This window comes from Microcebus murinus, chromosome 4 (genome assembly GCF_040939455.1).
Source record: "Microcebus murinus isolate Inina chromosome 4, M.murinus_Inina_mat1.0, whole genome shotgun sequence".
Lineage (NCBI taxonomy): Eukaryota > Metazoa > Chordata > Mammalia > Primates > Cheirogaleidae > Microcebus > Microcebus murinus.
This window is the reverse complement of record NC_134107.1, coordinates 14,965,912-14,981,950: the sequence shown is the minus strand read 5'-3', so window position 1 is coordinate 14,981,950 and position 16,039 is coordinate 14,965,912.

Here is a 16,039-nt window from a genome sequence, read left to right as displayed (position 1 = left end):
TCTTTTGGGGGTGATGAAAATGTCCTAAACTTAGATTATGGTGATGGTTGCATAACTCTATAAATATACTAAAATAATTGCATTGCACACCTTTGGGTAAATTGTATGGTATGTAAATCATATTTCAATGAAGCCTTTAAAAAAATACTTCCCATAGTGCTTAGCTAATGGTAGCTTTTCTTAAATTACAGTCATGCCCTCTCAGACCACTGTTGCTACTGCATTGGGCAAAAGATGGCAAGTAAGCCCATCAGGCACAATGCCTACAGGCTACCAGCATTGAAGCGAATGCACACAGTCTGTCCTCATCCTCATATTTGATGTTCTGCATTGTAGGGACCAATATTTATCCCAGTTATGAAAGGTACTTGTCCAGATATGCAGACAGACAAGGACTAGTGTTGGGCTTCCATCTCAAAGCAGCAGAGAAGACGCTGGTAACCCTTTCCTTCTTCCCTGCAGAAGCCCCAAGCCTAACTGAACCCTGATAAAAAGACTGGAAAGCCACAGGTGTCCAGGTGGGAAAATAAAAGACAAGGACAGAAGCTAACATTTATTAACCATCTACTATGTGCAAGATATACTAAATGCCAGGTGCAGGACACAAATTCATCTCATGACATGATACTTAGGAAAAGCTGTAAATTTTCCCATTTTTCAGATGAGGAAATAAAGATTTAGAGAAATGTCGTTTCAACATGTAATCAGTATAAAAACTTAATATTTTGCATGTGGGGTACTAAGTCTTTGAAATCCAGTGTGTATTTATCACTTACAGCACATTTGAATTTGTGACTAGCCACAGCTCAAGAGCCACATGGAGTTACTGCATTGAACAGATCGGCTATGGATGAGCTGCCTGTGTCTCGTGTAAATTCAACCCCTCCTCCTTTCCCACCTGCTAAAGTTCTCTGCCCCCTCCCTCGCCCCATCTCTCTTCTACATCATCAACCTTCCCCCCTTCACTGGAGCTTTTCCATCAGCATTAAACATGTTTTTGTTTCTTCCATCTTAAAAAACAAACCAACCTTCTCTTGGTCCTACTTCCCCCATCAGCTGCCACCTATTTCCTTCATCCTCTTTCTGGACAAATCTCTAGAATAACAGTCTACACTCACTCCCTCCACTGCTCTCTTCTCGGATCCCCTCTGGACCCACTGCAGTCACTTGCAGCCTCACTTCTCCAAAAGCCTGCTCTGCCCCCCAACCCTGATCATCCCTTCTGAGGGACTCCGCGTGGCTTCCAGGCTCCACCCTTGCTGGTTGCTCCCTTTTCTGTCACCTTTGCTGGTTCTTCTCTTTTTCCCAATATCTTAGGCTCAACCGTCATTTCTCTTGTTTTCTCTCTATCCTCTGCCTTGTCAATCTCATCCAGCCTGGTAACTTGAAACACCTTCTCTCAGACGACTCCCGAATGCACAGCCATTGGCTGGAGCTCCAGCAAGTCCTATCTCCTACACGCCAGAATGGCATGTCCAGTAGTTTACGCGACAGCTCGAAATCCACACATCCAAGTCCCCTCTCCAGATTTCACTTCCCAAACCTTCTCTACTCAGTTTTCCTGATTCCGACTGATGGCGCCTCCATCGTTCCATGTGCTTGGGACAAAACCCTGAGGTCATCATGGACCCCTCTCTTCCTCTCCCACCCCTCTGCCAACTCCTCAGGCAGTCCTGTTGGTGCCACTTTCAAAATGCATCCAGAATCCAGCCATTTCCCCGAGTTGCTCCATTCCCATGCTGGCCTGAGCCACCACGCCTCTCCTCTTGGTCGCGGCAACAGCTTCCTGACTGCTCACCCTCTCCCACACTGGCCTCCATGCAGCTGTTGTTCACACAGCAGGCAGAGGGATCCCCTGGAATTGTAAGATCACATCACTTCTCTGCTCAAAACCTTCCACTGCTGTAATTTTACTCAGGAAAAAAGCTAACAACCTTCCAGCAGCCTGAAGATGCTGGCTCTTGTGCTCCCAACCCCAGGCTCTGCTACAAGCTTCTGGCTCTTCCCAATGGGCCACCCCAACCTCCCCAGTGTTTTCTCAAACACACCAGGCATGGTTCCACCTCCAGGCCTGAAATGTTCCCTCTGGCTGGGACACTATTCCCACAGACATCCCCATGGCTCCCTCCCTCCCTTCCCCACCTCCTTCAGGTCAATGCTCAGTAGCCACCTTCCCAGTGAGGCCACCTGAACAACCCAACACTCATGCTATCCCAGCACCCCTCTTCCCTTTCCTTAATCTATCTTCCCTAGCCTAAGCATCTTCTAACACCCTCTGTAGACTTACTGCCTGCCTCCTCCCATGACAATATATGCTTTCTTTTTTTTTTTTTTTTTTTTTTTTTTTGAGACAGAGTCTCACTTTGTTGCCCAGGCTAGAGTGAGTGCCGTGGCGTCAGCCTGGCTCACAGCAACCTCAATCTCCGGGGCTCAGCGATCCTACTGCCTCAGCCTCCCGAGTAGCTGGGACTACAGGCATGTGCCTCCATGCCCGGCTAATTTTTTGTATATATATTTTTAGTTGGTCAATTAATTTATTTCTATTTTTGGTAGAGACGGGGTCTCGCTCAGGCTGGTTTTGAACTCCTGACCTTGAGCAATCCGCCCGCCTCGGCCTCCCAAAGTGCTAGGATTACAGGCGTGAGCCACCACGCCCGGCCAATATAAGCTTTCTTAAAGGCAAAGATGTTTTTCTGTTTCATTCACTGTCATACCTCAAATACCTAGAATACATGCCCTGCATGTAGTTGACATTCCATAAGCATTTGTGCCAACTGTGATATATACTCAGTATTACTAACGGTGGCCATCAAATGTTGTTTGTATTCAATCAGAAATTCCTCTACTCTCCAAAAGACTCGACGACTTCTCTCTCCAACATTCTAAGAAGTCTCTCCCCAGAGAGGTCAAGGCCATGTCATTTATTGAAAGTACCTTGAGTTTCTCACCTTGCAGAAACATTTTATGGCTCCCATATGCTTCAGGATGAAAGTCCAAATTCCTCAGCCAAGTATTTGTCCTCCCAAGAATCTGCCTCTATCTCACTGTGCCCTACGAATCTTAGAGTTTCTCACTCGCCCTGAACTCCAGCTACTCCCATCCACTGGGAGAGGGAGGACTGAAGAATACTTGGGTCTTTTCCTGCTAGGAAAGAACCTACCAAGCAACCAAGCAGGCTCAGAAGCAAATGCTGGGGGAGGGGCTGAGGGAGAGGAGAGTTCAGGGAGGAGTTAACCCCACCAGCACAGCCAATACCCTGGAACAGAGAGAGCAGTAGTTTTTGAGTCATAAAACTTGGCTTCTAATCTCAGTTCTACCAACATCTCATCCCGGGCAGAGACCTCCCCCCACATGCCCACCAACACACCACCTTCAGGCCTCAGCCACCCCATGTGACCATGGAGGGCCAGACTGTGTCCGAGCTTTGCACATAATGACCTCAGAATGCAGGGGCTCCAGGGTTGGAAAGCAGAATTATTGTCAGTCAAATAACATATATCTCAGCTGCTTGAGGGACCCTTTTTCCTTGGAAGATTTTATGTATAAAAGAACTTTGTTTAAAAAACAAGAAAACATTGGAAAAGGACCAGCATACTCTGTAAAGGCCCTTCCACTCTAAGCTTCTGGGATTCATTACTCAGACACCTTCATCCTGCCTTCCCTTTGCCTGACACAGCACTCCTACCCCACCCTCTCTAAATCCCCTGATAACAATCAAATCTTTCAGTGCTCTGGGCACTTTTGTTGCTCTCTTCTAGTTCTTGCTGTGTCTAAATGTCAAATGCACAAGTGAATTATACTGATCTACATCTGGATCTGTCCCTGTCACTAGACTGTGCCTGTCAGGATGCTGCTCTCAGCACTTGTACCAAATGGATATTTAACAACTCCTTGCTAAATTGAGGGGGGAGAAGGAAAGAGCTAAGGCGACACCTCTCCAAAGAGGAGAATTCTCTGAGCAGCTGGCTCCCCCCAAGGCCATTTTTTACAATGATAACTGAGAAACTTTTGTTACCTACCAAGTACTGTGTACCTTATTAATATTGATATGATTAAAACTGTCATGTTTATCATCTTACATAATTGGAAACCAAATGGCTGTTGGGGTCCTCCCTTGATCTCTCAGATGCAGACGGGTTCTCCTCAAACTCTCCTCCCAGATGCTCTGGGAGACCTTGCACCCCTGGGTGTTCTCGGGGGGGACAACAAGCAGAGGCCTGCATTTCTCCTGGGTCCCTCCTGCTGCTGAATTAGTTCAATTCGAAGATCATTTCACTGACTTTTTCCCAAGCCAAAGGGATAGTCCCCATTCCTCCCCTCCACAAAATGTCACTGTCACGAGCCAAGAAGGTCCTCTCAGCGGCCGGCTCTCCCCAGAGGGTCAGAGGGAGGGCAGAGGTTCACATCAGAGCCCCGCAAACCACTGATGCCTGGGGCGTCGCCAGCCCTGCTTGGCGAGTCTGCATCTCGGGCAGGAGCCTCTCCCTACAGGCCGCACCTCCCGCCACGGCGCTCGGGACCATCTGTCCCCTGCCGCCATCTCGCTTTTCGCTCTGCGGCCTGTCTGAACCCTCAAATTCCTATTCCCGTCCTCCACAGAACAGCTCCACTTTCCCTGTGTGACTCCAGACCACATCTCAGGCCTCCCTGCACCTGAAGCCACCTGTCAAGGTGTTTCCCTAAACAGGATGACCCTCTCCCTCAGAAGAGTGCTGGCAGGGAGAGTTGAAATAGCCTTTCACGCCCACACGTGATCCTCAGACACCAGGTGGGACATTCTCCCCATGAGGCTGACAGAGGACAGAGGACCCCAACTGCCCAAAGCCAGAGTTGGTCCTTCCTTCGCAAGCCACACTCCGAGCTCCCGTCCCCTGTGGCCCAGCTCTACTCCGGGTCTGCAGAACTGCAGTCTCGGTCTCGGGCGCCGCTGGTCTCCTGCATGCGGCTGTTGGCATTGCGCGCGCGGCTGCGCACTTCGGCAGCCGACCGGTCTCGCGCCTGCGCACTTCGGCTTCTCACAGATTACGCGGTTGCGCACCTCGGCTTCTCACCGGTCTCGCGCCTGCGCACCTCGGCTTCTCACCGGTCTCGCGCCTGCGCACTTCGGCTGCCCACGGGTCGGCTGTCAGCACCACAAATGGAGTCGTTGGCTCTTCAGAACATGGAAAGACGCTCCCCCAAAGGGTGGAGACAGCAGGGCTCTTCATGGTTCTCGCTCCCGCGGTACAGGGCCTTGGTTCCTTCAGCCCTTCCTTCGCCCTTATTAGCCCCCTTCTGTGTACTTGTTTTCTAGGTGAGCGTGTCTACCCAAATGTCTATACAACAATCCCAGTGTTCATCCCAGAACCAGCGAACTCACCGCCGCCACGTTATTCCATTCCCTCATGAATGGATTAATACTTTATGTAGGCAGTGGGCTAGTTATCTCAGAAATGGGCTTCCGATAAAAGGATTAAGTTTTGGCATCTGGCATCTCTCGTCTGTCTCCTCTCTGCCTTGTATTTACTTGATGCAGAGAGAAGGCCATTGACAGATGCCATCACCATGCTGCTGGACTTCCCAGCCTCCAGAACTGTGGATAATAAATTTCCTTTCTTTATAAATCACCCAGTCTCTGTTACTCTGTTATAGCAATAGAAAACATACTAAGATAGGTAAAGAGGGCAGAAATTTGCCCAAGGCCTTCGGCCCAGCTGGGGCACAGCCAGGACCAGAACCAGAAATCCTGACAGCCAGTCAGGGCTCCCTGCAGAGGCAGAGCCACGTGGCAGAAAGGGTAGGTGGGTAAGGGCAGGAGACACTGTCTCTACTTCCTTAGCGCCCACTACTCTCAACTAGTTTTCTCCCCCAGGTCCCCACCCACTGAAGGTGCTGCTCTCACCAAAGTCCTCCATGCTCTGCATGTCACCAAGCCCAGTGCTTCTGTCTGACCTTATCTTACTGGTCATCTGCAGAATTTGACCCAACAAACTATTCTCCCTCAGACACTGTCTCCTGGTTGTGCTCCAGCTGCTCCAGAGGCTTCCTCCTTCTGTGTGAGCAGCTCAGGTGGCATCTTGGAGGGAGCAGCTGTGAGGTTCCATTGTGCTCATCAGGGCATGGGTGTGCTGCAAAGTGTTTATACCAATCAGATTCTGGGTCCCAGACTCACCCTCCTCCAATTAGATATTCCTCGTGAAAGGAGCCATGCTGTTTCCTGGGTGGTTATGCCTGCTACCTGCTCCCACAGCACAAGTTCCAGCCACTGTCTGAGGCTCTGCATGAGATGGGAAAAAACAAACTTTTCCTACTCTCTCAATGTTCTGGCCACCTAAATGTGTGGGGATTTTTCCCACATTGACCAATGTTCTGGTGGACACCAACTGGGTGCCCTATGATACCATTCAATTCAGCCACTCTCTACCTGGGGTTGCCATTCGATCCCACAGGTTAAGAGTTGAGTCTCACAACACTGTCCCTACTTCAAATGCCAATGACAAGGCTGGGTCCCTGGAACTCCTGGCCAACTGGCTATAAATCAGAGGTTCCCACACTCCCTCCTCTGGTGGTCACAGAACTTAGGAAAGGGTTAATTTCATTTTCTGGTTCATCATAAAGAAAATGACAAAGGGTTCAGGTGAATAGCCATATAGATGAGATGCACAGAGCCAGGTATGTGGAAGGGCTGGGGGCTTCCATGCCTTCTCCAGACACACCACCCTGCACCTGCTCAGCAGCCCAGAAGCTCTTTGAATCCTGTAGTTCAGGAGGTTTATGGAGGATTCATGACATAAGCATGATCAATTATTATATTAACTCAATCTCCAGCCCCTCTCCCCTTCCCTGGGGATGGGGAGTGGCGCTGAAATTTCCAAACTTCTAACCATGGCTTGATCCTTCAAGTGACCAGCCCCCTCTCTAGGAGCCACCAAGGCTCACACCTCATTAGGACAGAAGACAGGAAATTCCAAAGGGTTAGGAGCTGTGCAGCAGGTGCCAGGGTCAAACAACCAATATTAGCACAAAATATTCTTCCAGCACGCCTACTGCTCAGGAAATGGCAGGGGTTTTAGGAGCTCTGTGACAGGAACAGAAGACAGAGACCAAATAGGTATTTTTATTATGTTGCAGATTTTCACAGCCAGAGGCATCCAGGGAGAAGGAGGCCTGTGCTGGAAGCAAGGGAGGGGGCACAGTGTGACCCAGCAGGGACAGCACTGAGTTTTACTTGGAGGACTTTCTATTTTTTTTATTGACTGAAAAAAATTCTAGTTTTTGCGCTGTGGCTAAAAAAATAAATAAATAAAGCTGTGACTTTATGTTTCACAGCAGCTAATTCACACTTGAGCATTACAGCTCCTGCTGCCCTCCCTCAGATCCTTGGTTACATTGGGAAGGTGTGGTTAGTCTTTGAACGGGGCATTACAATGTCAGGCGGCACACTCTGTCAAGGAAAGACACAAGCTTCCCAGGGCCCCACCCCAGACCCATGCTGTGACCCACACCACCCTGACTTCCCTTCCCAGGCCACCACTGCCCACAGAGTGTGGTATTTGTGTTTGTGTTGCCGAGGTGGCTGTGTGATAATCAGAAGCTCCCTGGTGAAACCAATTTCTGCAAAAACACGGTCATGGTTGGGGAAGTGCATAGGGATGTAGGAGCCCAGCCCAGAGCTGTTGGATGCCTGAACTAGGTGGTGATGGTGGCAACAGAGGGGCAGGTTTGGGACCTGGTTTGGAGGTGTGATCTCTAGGGAATGGATTGAATTGTGAAGGAGGAGCTAAGGAAGAGGCAGAAATTGAGGACAATGCCAAGGTTTCTGGGTCAAGTAACTGGGTGACAATCATTTACTGAGATGGAGAAAGCTGGAGTAGAAAATGTTTCCAAGACAAAACCCAAGATTTTAGTAACATATGGCTCAAGAACTTATAGAAGCATAGAATTTCAGAGGTGGCCAAAAGCTGAAAGAAAATATAGTCTAACCTGCACCTAGTGCTTGGGTATCCTCTATAATTCCCCTGGACTTACAAGATCAGGGAGATCTTGTAGAGATCAAGAGATCAGACCCCTCCAGTTCTGCATAGCCTCCCATCCCACAACAGTCCTTGGGTCCAGTTCCAAATTCCCAGGAGGAAAAATCAAGACCTGGGAGCCTGTTAACCATGCACATTCTTCGGCCCCATCCCAGACTCACTGAATTAGAAACTGTGGGGCTGGGTCTAGCAATCTCTGTTTTAACAAGCCTGCCAGGTGATTCTGTTGTGCAACAGTATCTTTTCAAATGACTGCTTTTTCACATTTTGAGCACCTTCTAATAGGGTGCATATCATGATGGTGTTGCTCAAGACAGCCGACGCCATCATTAGATGACTCTACTGAGCTCCTCCTGAGAGTGAACTAAGTAAAAGTGAAAATGCAGATAAGACACCCCTGAAGTTAGGATGTGGGAGATAACAAAGACCCTTCTCCTTCAGACTTCAGGAATCAGAGTATCAAAGAAGACTCAGCCCCAGCCCATCTACTTCCTGCCAGGCTCTAATGGGCCAAGTCCCTCCCCTGCCCTCCCCTTTGGCCAATGCATCTCCCTCTTCCCACTCAGGTAAGGCTGTTACCAAGCACACTCTGTGTGCCTCATAAAGTTAAATCAACAACCAGGAGCAAATAGAGGCTGTGCAGATACAGAGGGCAATAAAGGCGAGAGCAGCAAAATTACACTTCAGTCAGGTAGAAGGGCAATAAAACACCATGACAGATAAACCACTGGGCCGGTCCAAAGACTGCCAGGGGGCTTCATGTGGTCGAGGAACACTTCCCACCCTCCACTATTGAACACTCAGTGAGCTTGGCAGGGAGCTGCAGGTGCTTCACACAGGCCTGTTGAATGAACACAATCTTCTGAAAAAAAGAAGTAATTAACATTTATTGAGTCCTCAAGATCTACCTAGTTATTCTGTTCAATGCCTTTTCACCCGTATGGTCTCATCTCATATTCTCACAACACAGAGTGGAATTATCTATGCTTTGAGAACAAGAAACAGGGAAAATCTGGGGCTCAGAGAGGATAAGTAATTTGCCCACATCCACACTGCTAGTATTTGGGGGAGATGGATTTTAATCCATGTCCCTTCCCTCCAAAACCCATGTTCTTTGCCATCGCATCCTGTGATGTCCACAATGCTGGCCACAGGACAAAAAGAAAGCACATGATGGTGGTGATGATGACAAAGTCATCCTTTGTGTACCATGAGGTTACAAGCTGCTCACTCCAGGGGGGAGCAAATTGGCTGTAAATCCTGCCATGGTCTTCCCGCTCTTCCAGGCAACCCCATCCTGCCAGGTGCTCCAACCAAAGGCACTGGCATCATTTCGGACTCATCTCTTTCTCCCATCCAATTGGCCAAGAAATTTCATGGGCTCTACCTTCAACATATTTTCAGAACAGCCACTTCACACCTACCACCCTGGCCCCAGCCACTGCTTTCACCTCCTGGATTATTGCAATAGCCCCCTGTTTTGCCCCTCCCACATTAAATCCATCAGCCAGATTCAATCTTTATCTAACCTAAGTCGAACCATATCACTCCTCTCCTCAACAGCCTCTGCTAAAATCTCCCCATTCATTCCAAGTAAAATGCAAAGACCTTCAAATGCTGCATAAGTCCCTACAGCGCCAGATCTCTGACCTCTTCCCCTGCTGCTCTCCTGCATAACCTGACCCTGGCCCCTGGCTGGCTGTTCCCGCTGCCCCCAGGGAGGCCTTTCCACTCCCAGCTCCTTCTCCGGGAGTCTCCTCCCCTGTGCCACAAGGCTCCCTCCCTCACCATCCTCTGTCCCTGGTCCAATGTGACTTTCTTTTCGGGGCCTTCCCTGGCCACCTTTTTAAAACTGCAAACCACCACCACCACCACAGCTATCCATGCACTACTGCCCTCCTTCCTAGTTTTGTTTTTCTCCGTAGTATTTTTTTTTTTAACATCTGAGATACTGCATATTTTTTATTTACTCATTTGTTATCTGTCTCCCCTAGCTAAAGTAAAAACTCCACAAAGGCAAGGCTACGTTTTTCCAATTTTGTTCACTAATACAGTCCCAGAATCTAGAGTGATCTTCACCACACAGTAAGCACTCAATTCATATTTGTTGATGATTAAAAAATGAATCTAATCTCACCTCCACATTGGGATACTAAAAAGCAAGATTATTAAAGAGACACAGACTGGATCCAGGTCCCCTGGGTCCAATGTTCCCCCACATCTGTCACCCGTGCCTCGGATGGAGGTCAGGGAGTCTAGACTGGTCATGCCATTTCCCGGAGGAACTTGGAAGCTCAAGAACTAAGGTCATATATTGAACCAGTCCCCAAAAAGAGGCATGAACACATTTTCGATTAACCAGAGAAGTATCATAATGAACCAAACGAGTTGGCTATTTAAAGGGCCACCTGACTACTGTGCTACAAGAAGAGAGTGGCACCACTTTCCTCTGGTGCAGAGCAAATGTGCTGGGCTCCCCGTACAAACAGTTCTTCTACAGGGGGAAGCACCTGTGTCTACACCAGAACTTCTCAAAGTGTGGTTGACACAATCCCTGAGAGTCCTTGACCTATCCGGAGATCCACAGATCAAGACTATTTTCATAATAATACTAAGACGCTTTTTGCCTTTTTCAGTGTGTTGACATTTGCACTGATGGTACAAAAGCAGTGGTGGAGAAAACTGCTGGGACTTGAGTGAGAACCAAGGCTTTGCCACCAAACTATACCCATAGTCGTTATACTCTTCACCACTATGCAGGCACGGGACTGGGCAGGGGGGTGGAATGCAGTTTCACTTAGCAATGTCCTTGATCAAGCAATAAAAGTTGTTTGTTGTAGTAAATCTTGACTCTTAAGTACTCACCTTAATCTTCTGTGTGATGAAATGGGACGTGCTTGCAAAGCACTTCTGCCACATGTTGAAATACGATCAATGGCGGTCCTAAGAAAAAGCACTCGTGCAACTGAACTCACCATTTTTTTCAAGCAACACCATTTTTATTGGAAAGAATGACTGACAGATAAACTATGGTTATTCAGACTTAGATATTTGGCAGGTGTTTTCTTGAAAATGAACAAAGTGAGCATGTCACTTCAAGAAAGACAATTGACAGTTTTTGTTATCAATGATAAAAATGTGAGCTTTCAAGTGAAAATTTCCCTTCTCAAAGCCCCGAGAGAGCTCCCAGCACTGACAGAATAAGGTTAAATTCCTGATCATAGCATTCACAGCCTGTTCCCACTTCAATCCCTCTTCCCACCGTGTCCAAATCCCAGTCCTCCAGCCAGTCTGTCAGTGACTCCTGCCTTGAGCTCACCAACTTCAGGCTTCATTCGTTCATCAAACGCCAAGAACCTGCCCCTGCAGGTAAGAACCTGGATCCCAACCCTTAGGGGCTCAGAGACTCATAAGGAAGGATGCACAAGTGCACAGATAACATCGCTGTAAGAACACAAGAGCAGTCCAAATAAAATGCTAGGGGAGTTTGGAAAAGGATGCCGCAAAGGGAGCAAACATTTATTTTTTTTCAAGTGGCAGAAGATTTCCTTAGTGGACTACGATCTTTGGATCTTTAGGAGCATGGAAAATGAAGCCCTCCTCCCACCCCAAGGACTGGCCAGGATGGGGCAGCTAAAACAGAGAAAGCTAAGTGCTCTGCATATAATGTGGGAAGAGTCTGTAAATTGGGGGGGATGAGGGGGTGGTATCCCTGCAGAGGCCAAGGAGGAGGCTGTGGAATGGGAAGAAAAGGAAAGTGAGGGGAGGAGAACCAGGGTCCAGGAAAAGATAGTGCCAGGCTTAAGCTCTCTGTGGCAGGAGTGGGCAAGGAGCTAAGATCAGAGACATCCAATACTCAATTTTCAGTGACTCCCTCTGCTTTGCTGCCCTGCCACCTTCGCCAACACCTGTGACCCCTACTTTTAGTAAAATTCCACTACTCAGAATTGCTTTGTGTGAGCGAAGTTTTAGGAAAATCCAGGAAGGGAGCTTTGTTAGTCTTCTAGGGCTGCCATGACAAAGTGCCACAAACTGAGTGGCTTGTTAACTTAATTTACCATCTCACAGTTTTGGAGGCTGGAAGTGTGAGGTGGAGGTGTGGGCGGGGTTGGGACCTTGTGAGGGCCATGACGGAGAATCTGTTCCCTGTCCCCTCTTAGCTTCCAGTGGTTTATGGCAATCTGTGGCGCTCCTTGGCTTGTAGCTGCATCATGCTGGCTCTCCGCGTTTGTTTCTGTGTCCAAATTTCCCCCTTTTTATTGAATTCAGGCCCATCCTAATAACCTCATTTTAACTTATTTACTTTTGTAATGACCCTATCTCCAAATAAGATCCCATTCTGAGGTACTGGCTAAGAGGCTGGGACTCCAACATGTCTTTCTGGGGAGGGACCGATAAGTCAACCCATTGTGGGAGTTACGTTCCGTGACCGAGCCCATGTTGGGGAACAAACAGCCGTGACAGGTGAGATGTGAGTGAGGCAGGAATGCACAGGAAGCAGGAAATTGGAGCAAGAGATGACTGAGAAAGCACAATTCACAACCAAAAATCCTCTGGGCTGCTGGGAGTAGGGCCACTGTGTGTAGGACGAGGGCGTTAAATAGTCCAAGAGAAACTACAGGAAAGGGTGATCAGTCCTGTAAGGCTGGGAGAACTGGGGACACACATGTCCCCCACCCAACCCCTGGTGGCTCACATTTGAGACAATGGGTTTCAAAGAGATTGTTTTCAATGGAAAGTTCTAGGGCGTCCTCACGGATGGGTGAAGGATGGGTTGCTATGGAACGTGCTGTGCCGAGTACGCAGCTTGAATCCGATCCTCCTCTCAATGTTCAACCTGAGTGGATGTCCACCTCGACTTCCCAGCTCTGTGACACATCTCCCCAACTATGTCATCACGGGGGGGCTGTTTGTCACTGGCCATATCTGTGCTAAAATTATCCAACAATGGTCATATTGTGTCTTGCCAACTCACTGTAAAGTCTAAAGCGCCTGGTATTCCAGCATACTAACCAGCACACACGGGATAAGAAACATTCACTAATGGCTTTGGAAGGAGTCCTGTGAAAGCCTATTTTAACCAGGGCCATAAATACTCTGAGGGGCAAACAAGCTCCGTGTGGGAGCAAGACAATAGATTCACTAACGAACTCTAGATGAAACTGCAAGGAGGACTTTGGAGCTTGAAAGAGAAACCTAATTTTTCGTACCTCATTGGAAATTTCTACACCAGGCTGCAGAAACCTACAGAGCCTAAAGAAAGAGCATCCAAAGGCTGGCCAGGACTGTAAGGTAAGGCTTCTGTGAATTCCTCTGCAAGACTGATAGTGACCAGTTCACCCCAGAGAGATGTGGGACCTAGACAGGCCTTGGGAAGTGTCCCTTGGGCACAGCAGGGAGTCAGGGGTCCGTATGCAGACTTGCACTTCAGCAAGACAGGGTTTGCAGCAACCCACCCTCGCAAATGCACAGTTTGGCCAGCTGGGAGGTAACTGAAGATTTCGGAAACTAGCTCACTCCTCTGCATGGGCACAGCAATCTTAACACAGAAGGCTGGGGACTCTGCAGGGCATCTTCTGTCTGACGCTGTCCCTGAGTCTAGCAATAGGCATGCTGTGATTAGTTTATTTAGGACCTCAACCTAGAACCGGTAGGTAGAAAGGCTTCTGACCAAACCGCCTTCTTTGTTGCTGACATTTTTCTGGTAGGAGGTAGAACTCACGGGGTCTCAAGAGCACCATCACAAGATCCAGCTGTCTGTGCCTGTTGTCGGGTCTATAGTTGTATTGTTTTCACACACAGAAGGAAGCCTGCTCTGAAAAAAGGAAAATAGAAATAATCCATTTTTTGTATCATGAAGCAGGATGTAACATTTAGCCCAGCATTCATTATGGAAATTGAAGGCAGACAGACTTTCGATTCTTGTAATTCAAGTCTTAGCTTCAGCATTTCCTAGCTGTGTGACTACAGTAAAGTTGCTTAACCTCTCTGAGCCTCAGTTCCTTTTGCAAAATGCTCATGGCAATGGCAATAACATATCACTGGAAAAATAATAATCGTATGTCACTGAAGGAATTGCCTTATATCTACCAGGCTGTGAGGCATGAGCATCCATGGTCTCTGTAGCTGTTATTGTAAACCATCCCCCTAGAGACCTGCTGTTCCTCTGAGAAAGCAAGGAATGCTCAAGGTCTAAGGCAGAAGTGACTCCTGCTGCCTGCTACAGTCTCTGTTTACGCTGCTGAACATTCTGCCATTCATGTCACTGGCAGATAGAACATTCCTTCTGGGAAAAGAAAACACAGAGAAATACAAAGAGCAGTCAGAAGATAAACCCGAGTCTCAGAGATACCACTGTGATTTGCATAATCATAGGCAAGTCATTCCACCTTCAGAAAGGCGACTTGGAGACCAACTATATTTTTAAAAGAAAGAGAAGCCTAGGAATTTCTGGAAGTTCTGTATAGCCAATATTTTTAACTGTTGGGGTCCAAGGAAAGGAAAGTGAAACCACCAAGGAGAAGTATAGGGCATTTCTGGACAGCAGCGGTTCTCAAAGTTTAGCAGCATCAGAATCACCTGGAAAACAGGTTAAAACTCCCACCCCCAGCATTTCCGATTCAGTAAGTGTCTGGGGAGGGGAACCAAGAATTTGCTTTTCCGACAAGTTCTGTGTGATATCAGTACTTGGTCTAGAGATCATGCTTTGAGAGCCATTGCTGTTAGTGTTAATACTACAAACAAAATAGTTGGGGGCCAACTAAGAAATATGTTCAAAACAAATGGCCCTTCTCTTAGGGATGGTCTCTACCCTTCAACAAAGAGCAAATGTTAACTGAGTGCTTCCTCTGTGCCAGACTTTGTGCAAGTTTTCTCACTTAATCTGCCGAACACCCTTTGGGGAAGGTGCTGTTATCATCTGCCTTCTATAGACAGGAAACTGAGAGCTCGAGCAACTTGGTCAAGGTCGTACGACTAATAAATGAAACTGAGAAACAGACTCAGGGCTGCCTAATCTCTTAGCCCTGACACTGTCTCGCTTTTGAGTTTATTTTCTAGATGATTAATGCTAACTAGTGCCGATGCATCAGCCAGCACCAAACCCAAGCTGGCTGTTGACAGTTCAGGGTGTTTCTCTCATTCCGGAAGCAGGTGGGACAGTGCGGGCAATGTGACGGGTCCACTTTATACCTGTGACTTAGAGGGGGCAGAGAGCCTCCTACAGCATCCTTCTGGAATCCAGTCCGTGTTATTTTGTGCCATAGGATTTGGTTTCCTGCCAGTAAGTATAATGCAGGTGGAGAGATGAGACCACCAGCCATAATAATTAACAAGTAATCTGTCCTCTTGTCTGGGTGGGATCTCTTTCCACAATGTCCTCAGTTTTCTGAGGAGGCTACATATCTACCTCCTCCCTTGCATCCTTGCTCGACAGCACAGAAAAATTAAGATATTCTCCAAGTCCAGCTTATCAGAGGTCAAATCAGGACCACTTCCCAGGTCTTACTCCAAGTGATGCCCTTACTAATGGTCTCTAACGTTCCAGATTCCGTAGACTCCACATGCTCTTAAGGGTTTCATCACTATCATAATCTCCAGTACCTTGAACCACAATGGTTTAAGCATGAACACACAGAATTCAGCAAAATTCCTACTGGTCCTGATCCCAACACCAACACGGACAAGACTTATAAAGAGGTCAGAAACGAAAGTCATTCCCAGTCCACTGGGTTCACGGTCCCCCTGCGATCTCACAGGTACCCACGTAACCTGGGAAAGGCAATGCTGAGTCTTTTTTCTCTCTGAAACCAATTAATGTTGAAAAGTCACACACACACACACACACACACACACTAGCTTAATTAAATTAAATCCATAAGCTAGTTAACTAGTTATAGACTTCAAGGGCAGAAGTATAGCCAGGGCTAATGAGAACCTGGAACCAAGAATCAAAACAGCATCAAGAACCAAGGTGGCTCTCTCTCTCCCTCTCCCTCCCTCACTGGCCCTCCCCTCTCCCTCCTTCT